Source organism: Limulus polyphemus, unplaced genomic scaffold (assembly GCF_000517525.1).
Source record: "Limulus polyphemus unplaced genomic scaffold, Limulus_polyphemus-2.1.2 Scaffold492, whole genome shotgun sequence".
Taxonomy (NCBI): Eukaryota; Metazoa; Arthropoda; class Merostomata; order Xiphosura; family Limulidae; genus Limulus; species Limulus polyphemus.
The window spans coordinates 365,125-373,812 of NW_013666102.1; the positions used below are offsets into that span (position 1 = coordinate 365,125).

The 8,688-nt window shown below is 33.2% G+C and overlaps 1 protein-coding gene across 1 annotated transcript in view; it reads left to right on the plus strand.

Annotated features, from left to right (window-relative positions):
* LOC106458607 (ras and EF-hand domain-containing protein-like) overlaps window positions 1–8,688 on the plus strand; it is a 52,793-nt gene continuing 44,105 nt past the window's right edge. The window contains exon 1 of the mRNA XM_022384873.1: window positions 1–101. The gene's annotated coding sequence lies outside the window, so the exon portion shown is untranslated. The remainder of the gene's footprint in view (window positions 102–8,688) is intronic.

Sequence of the window (8,688 nt, forward strand, 5' to 3'; positions counted from 1 at the left end):
ACGTACCTTCCTATACACAGTTACTTGTAAAGGTTCTCATCTAAAGGGGAATATACTAACGGTTTTCATACAGTGTTAGAGAAACAGCTAAAGTTATAAAGGTATGTTTATTGTTTATCTTAGTTTCTACCAGTGTTATGTTAGCCTCAGTATTATTGTATAGTGTGCGTTCTCAATATTGCATCTATGTGAATATTTGACGTGAAAACAGTTTTTTTGCTTAAACACTTACCACTCTACTATCTTCAAACTGAAGTGTTCTAATCAGGCAATGGTTATCGTAACAAGAGGGATGGTCTGTTTATTGTACTGTCTTCTTATCGGGTAAATAAATATCTTTACAGATAAAGGAAATATTGAATCATCGATAATAATAAAATTGCCTGTAAGTTATTATTGAAAAAACAATGGCATATAAAAAGCCATTTTATGTCCCGATAATTGGAAAAAAAGTCTCAGGGAGAAAATCGTGTGTGTCAGTTAATCCTACTTTGTATCTGTTGTTCCTAAGGTAGGTCAGTACCTGATTTAGAACCTAGTCGTTTTAACTAGAATTGTCAGATTCTTGGAAGCAGCTAGTGAAACTAGCAAAATATTAATTTGAAGTTTAATCAAATTATATTTGACTGTAATAATCACATAAGGAACGAAAAATGACTTTAAACTCCACTTTATTTCATGACCGATATCTGTTCTGAAACCAACTGTAATAATTACATAAGAAATGACAAGTGACTTTTAACTCCACTGTATTTCATGACCGATATATGTCCTGAAACCAACTGTAGTATTTACGTACAAAAACGACAAATGACTTTAAACCCCATTTTATTTCATGACCGATATCTGTTCTGAAACCAACTGTAATAATTACATAAGAAATGACAAGTGACTTTTAACTCCACTTTATTTCATGACCGATATATGTCCTGAAACCAACTGTAGTACTTACGTACAAAAACGACAAATGACTTTAAACCCCATTTTATTTCATGACCGATACCTGTCTTGAAACCAACTGATAAATGGCTGTAAGTGGTGTCATACATTAACCCTTGTCCTCCCGGTGGCACAGCGGTAAGTCTGCGGACTTATAACGCTAAGAATTAACTGTTGATACTCGTGGTGGGCACAGCACTGATAACACATTGTGCAGCTTTGTGCTTAGCTAAAAACAAACCTTAACTCCCGACAAAGCAGCAGTACGAAATATCAGGCATAAAATAAAAGGTTTTTGATGTTCAAAGACGATACTCGTTTTAGTGTATAGATTATTATAGGTGTATATAATTAATGAGTAATGATTTTGAAGAGGATGTATATGTATATATAACACACATGCGTACACTTCCTCTAGGCGAAACAGTTACCAAACAGGATGATCTCAGACTTCCTGCGACTGTATTTACAAGATATTTCTGGTATAGAAAAACTTGTATAACTATTTTATTCTTCAAATAAAATGGAAACCTTAACCGTCACTATAGCACGATACTTACTGAACGTTACTTTATGCAATGACATTAAGATCTGCAATTTACACAACTCTGTTCTAACGGAATAGTTTTAGAAAGTGAAGAAAGTTAACATGAAAAACGAATGAGTTATAAGTAGTTTATTCAATTTATTTGAACTTATTTATTTAAAAAAAATCATCTTCAATTGCTGTCGACTAAAACTTTACAAAAATACCATGAGTTTTTTTTTTTTTCCAGAACATTATCATTTATAAGTAACTTTTTATTAGGCTACTTCTTATGATTGTGTTTATAATACAGCTTTAAATTTGCTACTTCGTGTCAAACGTGATCGTAGTATTACCAGTAACCCCAAAAAAATATGATTTTATTATTCCTATAACTTAGTTAGAATGTTTGAGGTTATTGGACCTAAATTATGCCGAAATATAAGATTTTTTTTCATTAGCTATAATTTAGGGCCCATTAAAATTGGGGAGAAAAAAAAGAACTACCCATAAAATATTGTACAAATATATAGTTCTATAAATAAACAAACATATAACACAACAAATGGAGTTCTCTGTAAGATGATTTTATTTCGTCTTTTCCTAAGCCTATCAGAAGATTCTTTATGGCTATTAAGATTATTTTATTTCGTCTCTTCCTAAGCCTATCAGAAGATACCTTATGGCTATTAAGATTATTTTATTTCGTCTCTTCCTAAGCCTATCAGAAGATATTTATGGCTATTAAGATTGTTTTATTTCGTCTCTTCCTAAGCCTATCAGAAAATACTTTATGGCTATTAGACTATAACATAACACAGTTTGTGGTCTATTGTGTTAGATTTATGTATATTTCTATAGCATAATAAGTTTTGTGTATTTTTTCTACTACAGCGTGTTTACTTTTTCACGTTTTGTTAGATTACAACATAGTTTCATAAATATATTATAATTTATCTTCGTTTTATATATATATATATATATATACATATATATATTTCCTGCACCACACCGTATTTAGTGTTATACATACATTTCTTTCTCAGATACATTGCGATGATTTTAATATATATTTTTTACGCTACAGTTTGGTTAATTTTCGTCTTTCCTGGAACCCAGCTTGTTTATTTTTTCAGTATGACACCATGGCTTGTATAATTGAATATTAAGGCGGTCGACTCTGAATCTGCGGGTCGAGGGTTCGAATTCCCGTCACCGAACATGCTCGTCCTTTCAGCCTTGGAGGGGGGGCGGGTTATATAGTGACAGTGAATCCCATTATTCATTGGTAAAAGAGTAGCTCAAGAGATAGCAGTGGGTGGTGTTGACTAGCTTCCTTCCTTTTAGTCTATCACTGCTAAATTAAGTTAAGGATGATTAACGCAGATAGCTTTGGGTGAAAGTCGAAATAAGCGAAACCAAAGAAACTAGTTTAACATATTCATTATTCCATATATGTTAGTGTTATGTATTTATTAGGCTAAATCTGATATAGTTTTAAGTTACTGTGCATGGTACATTATATCTGTGGTTCTTAATGTTTAACCAAAAAACATGCATGAACTATATTATGATGATAAGGGAAACATAAATACGGACAACACTCAACGTCATTACAATAACACTAGTTAACTGGTAATGCATTATGCTATTACATATTTTCCTGACTCATTAACAAGTCATAACAATTAGAATTAAAATCCCAATAGCACTTTTTTAAGGCATGCATAGCTCAGTGTATCTTTCAGTTTAATTCAGTTCATTTTTTTTACGTTATATCTTAAAAATTGGGGTACTTTTAAGTGAGAACATTTTTGAAAATTAAAACTACGATTTAAGTCACTTCGTATGTTTATTCTTCAGTTTTAAAATATTTTAAAATCTTGACGGTTAGAAATACATACAGTACCAAATTACATAATTCTCACCAAAAAAATAAATTTTAAGGTTAAGTATTCACTTATATATTGTTAGTTCAAAGCTCATAACCTTTAGAATTTTTATATTTAAAAACTGAACAATACTTTAATATTTATCTTGTGCTTACTGTGTGACTTATGAAGAAAACTTAATTTGGGAACTATATAATTAACTATACATCAATGGGTTCGAAGTTTAATCGTTCTTTATAACCAGACTTTAGTTCTAGATTTCGAACAATACTGAGAGTAATGGCACTTTGTAAGAACGACTTTCAGAGTCCCTCTCTACTCTCGGAACCGCTGCTCTTCTTCCACCGTCGATCGTTCTTATTATGATGGTAATGGCTACGAACTTATTGCCCAACACCACAATTTCCATTGTAATAGGCTTTTGCGACGAGAAACGAGCAAAGTTTTAGACCACATAGCCTGATAAACTTTCCACAGGCTTTTCATTGCACGTGAAGTGGACTTGGAAGATCATAATTAAGCAAATAAAAAGTCAGGTAACTTCATTGGAGATACAGCTCGAAAATTGATAGATACGTGGTCAAAAGTGCTGATTGAGATTACGGTGTTTTTTTTTGTCTTGTTTCTCAGGAAAACAGCGTTGATTTTAATATGTAGCTGTAAGCTTGTGCTCCCCGGTTTCTTTATTTTATTGTTTATTATTTTGTCAAAGGTACCAGAAGATATCCCCAGCCTCATCAGAATGACTTTTAGGGCTGGAAGGTTGAATAAGAGATTGCTCTGGGTTGGCTTGAGGTGTGGTCACAGAAGCTCTGCTGTCCTAAACCTCTGCCGCCCGGATTTTTCCGATTCCATGGAGAACATTGCAGACTCCCTTTTTCGAAAAAATGCCATTTTGGGTCCACATAAATCTCGCTATACGAATATCGTCGTTCTACTAAACTTGTATCTACATAGGTACATCGTTTGTTTTGAGGCTTTAACCCCTTGGCTAAAACAAATCTTTGTATCTAAATGACATACAGTACACCATCGTGTAAATGTGTGATTTGCAAAAGCTTTAGTTTAAAAATACGTGACTAATTGTACGCCGTTGAATTTGAAGCTGTAGTCCCTATTAACGAAATATGTTTTTGTTGTCTTATGATTTAAAAAAAAACGCAAATTTTAAATATTGAATTCATTTTTAATAGAAAGAGTCAGTGAATTATGCAAGTCTACATGTGGATAGTTTCGTTGTGACGTTTTGGGCAACACTATAAGTAAATGAAGCTGGTTTAGCCTCTTTTTTTAGTGTACTTTTCTCTATAGGCTATGTATCTGCAGATACGACTACAAAAGAATGAAAACGTAATAGCGCAGGATGAAAAATAAAGCAGACGTGACTATTCACGAAACGTTTACATTAAATGAGCATTATTCTTCTTTTACTAACTTTCCATTTTTCTAGATCTATTAACACGCATAACGGAGTTGAAATTTTCGCGAAAAATAGTTGCCTGCATTTCGCCTAAGTGTTAAACGTGCAAATAATACAAACTTGAAAATATTTAGGAGTATGAATGAATGGATAGATCTGTTCTAGGTCTATGGTTAGATACTTGTGTGCAAGAAAGAGTTATACGTTGAGTACGTGAATGACTTTTGTATGGATAGATAAATGTGTATTCAGATCTATTGCTTACGGATGTACGTATGAAATAATTCCAGTTTCGATGGGTAGCTGAAAATATAGATGGATACAAAAACAAAAGTTGAATGGCTGAATGAATGGATAGATGGGTGATCCGTTTGAAGCCTAATCAGTTGTATTTATGTATAAATGAATGGATTGATAAAGAAAAGGAAATATAATAAAGGTATTAGTGCTTGTCAGTCCACAAAAACACTAAATTTATTACACATATTTCAAAAACATTGCGCACAGTAAAATAAAGCAGTTTCTCACAATATTATTGAAGCATAAATTTTACTTATTGTGTTTGTTTCAAAATTTAAAGATACGTGTGTGCACAGATCAAGTAGAGCCCTGCCGAAGTTATTGTTACACCTGTCACAGATGTTTTCTAACACAACACTGTATTCGTACGTTTTACACGTACACGGGAATATGACGTTTACATTATGGAATATAGAGAAACCAAAGTTATTCACAATCTGTTGGTCTGTCTGTAAATGTCATCCTTATCAGGTCAACTGTCGAACTGTACTACTCGGCGTCAGCTTAAAATGAGTTATATTCTTTTATTTTGCAATATTTTTTCTTTATGAGCAATACTATGTATTATATCACTATTAACGCTCTCATATTATTGTCTTTAAGTAAATCAATGTATCAAATGTATTATTTGACATACATAACTAGTTCTCTTTCAATTGTGAATATTGTAGTAAGAAGTGCAAGTCATACTTCTAGTTTTTTACGCAGACACAAATCGAACGTAATATCGATGCACATTTGAAATTATGAACCAAAAAGTGTTACAGAGTTTTGAGAAATTATGTTCGTGTCCTATTCAGACGCTTATTGTAAATGCAAGACACATTAATATAAACTTCACTGAGCTTAGTTCAAGCTGGCGTATCTGACAGTTACTTCATTCACTAACATAAAACGCTAAAGGTCGTTGACTTCAGATATAGAGGATGCGCGTTACATACTGTATTCTCGGAGTTGATTCATTAATTTTAAACACTAAACAGGAGTTTAATTTATTCTGTCAAAAGTCGAAATGGAAATTAAAATATAAGTCAACTTAAAGATGGGAAAGTCTGTTCTTTAAACACAAAGCTATGGGCTGTTTGTTTTTTTGTCTACCGCGGCTATCGAAACCCAATTTATAACGTTATAAGCCCTCAGACTTTTTACTTAACCATTGTGGGTGGGGTCAAAATAGAAATAAAAATATATAAGAGAATGTTACGATATTCACTCTCTGATTTTTCGTTACTTCCGACACTTCAAGCATTCTTAGGAAACTGTTCGTGTTGGGGAGGTCCTTCATGAAAGCTCAGTCGATTTCGAAACTTTACTAGAAATATAACAGCGGAAGTGACGTAACTATACAATCTTCTTTCACGATAAGGGCTTGTCATTTAATCCATGTATCGTCCTTTTGTCACGATATTTAATATGAATCAGAAGACCCCACAGGATTATCAAGAAAGGGAAAAGGTCAGTAATAAATGGAGTAATAATAGTTATTAATGGAGATATGAATTTAAATACAAATTGAAGGGTTATGCTTAATTGTCTACTACGTTTAGTAATCTCAAGCATAGGGGCATTTCAATATATTTGATGATTGGTGTGCAACAATGATAGCTTATAATGATAGCATTTGAAAGTTACTTCTGCAAATAGCCTTTTTATCTTGTAATTTTATTTAAGCAAAGCTTGTGTTGTCCATCGCAGGAGGAGTGGTGACTTGTGAGTGTAGTTTCTCTGCTATCTGTTTCTTTGTTTATGTGATTACTTGACAATTAAATATTGGGGAAGTCTTGGTGTCAAATGTACTACGTCGACACTTCTTTGAGGTATTTAAGCTCATCCGGTCAAAAATAAAGAAATAGCAGAACTCCCCTATAATACATTGCTCATAAATAAATTACATGTAAGGTAATAAAGATTTTGTTACATACCTTTTTCTATAGCTAAATTCACCTTGGCAACTGCAACACCCAAGCATTCCCAGAATAATATTTAATTTCACCGATGTTTATTTATGTCCTGAATCCCTAAACCGCTTTTATCCATATGGTGTTTTCTCGGAGAAATAGGGCACTATATTCGAAATCTTTCATCATTAAACACATATAGAAAAATCCCCAAGCACACGAAAGCCAGCGTGACGAAAGTTGAAAGTTCGAATCTGACCTCTGTCAAATTACTTTTTTATAGATGTTTTGATAAACGTTGTGCACGTGATCGAAATGATCACGTGCCTTTCATTATGTGCCCCTTATCTGTGCTCTGCCCACCATGGGTATCGAAACCCGGTTTCTCGCATTGTAGGTCCGCAGACATACCGCTGTGCCACCGTCCCATTGTGCAGCTTTGTGCTTAATTACAAACTAACAAACCTTCATCATGTTAAGTTAACAAAAACGTTTGAGAAGGGTATTTGCTTGAAACGGAGCTGTTTTTGATATGACGTTTGGTACAGGAAGTCGTATTCTTCCTCTGCTCTAGAACAGCTGCAATAGTCAATTAAGTTTCATTAAGAAAATGTAGGACGACATTTCGCTCTATAAACTTCCTAGGGAGTCTTTGTGTGTAAACCAACATGATCTTGGATGTTGTTGTAGCTTAAGATCATATCTGCCGGTCAAGTTCAGTCTTTATGGAGCGCAGTAACACATGATGACGAATTAACACAGATTATATAAAAACTGGCAAATTCCGTGACATTATTTTATATTTTGTCCGAGTTAGTTTTCATTTCGATATTGTGGGTATTTTAATCTTAGATGGCAGTGCTACAGTGGAAAGAATAGTGATTCCCACAAAATGTTTTGCTATGATAGCAAAAGTAAATTTGCTGTTGTCTATGGTATTTTTATTACATTATGTTCCGTGTGTATATGTTTGTATACATACTGTTACGTAATAGAATTTAAAATAGCTTGAAATTGAGTTAAATGATAATTTAAATTTAGTAGTTAAATAATTGCCGATATATCTCCAATTTATGATATTTGCCAACAAGATTGACATACACAGTTTTCTTTGTTTTATACAAATGTTTTAACATACAAACAATAATTGTCTAACATTACAAACCATTTAACTTCAGTGGATTCACATCGGACATCAGTATTTTTACGAAAACATTACCTAACGTCACCGGTGGAAACTCGACCTGTAATCGGCGTGTGATCATTGAGAACTACAGGGCTAGCTAGCTCCCTGTTAAGAGAATTATGCCTACATCCGACTCGAAATTAACTCGTTCATCGTGGACCCTCGATAAGATATCAAGGAATTTCCAGACTAGAGAGAAGACTTTATATTGCTTGTAAGTTTGTAAAACTTTTGTATATAAATCATTGTTTGTAATAACTATTTGTAATAACTGTCATTGTAAATTGTTTTTATAAACGTTCCTGGTCAAATATCTGAAGTTCCCGATTAATAAGCGTCAATCACAGTTATAGCTTACAGAGTTTATAACACACCAATTACAGCAACCCAATAATAGATACTCTCTTTTTAGGTGCGTCGCATTGGTTATATTTATAGGCGTGAAGAGAGTGTCTCGAAAATTCAGATTATTTAACAATACTGACGCTAACACTACCGTTTACGTACACACATATATTGTTGATTCC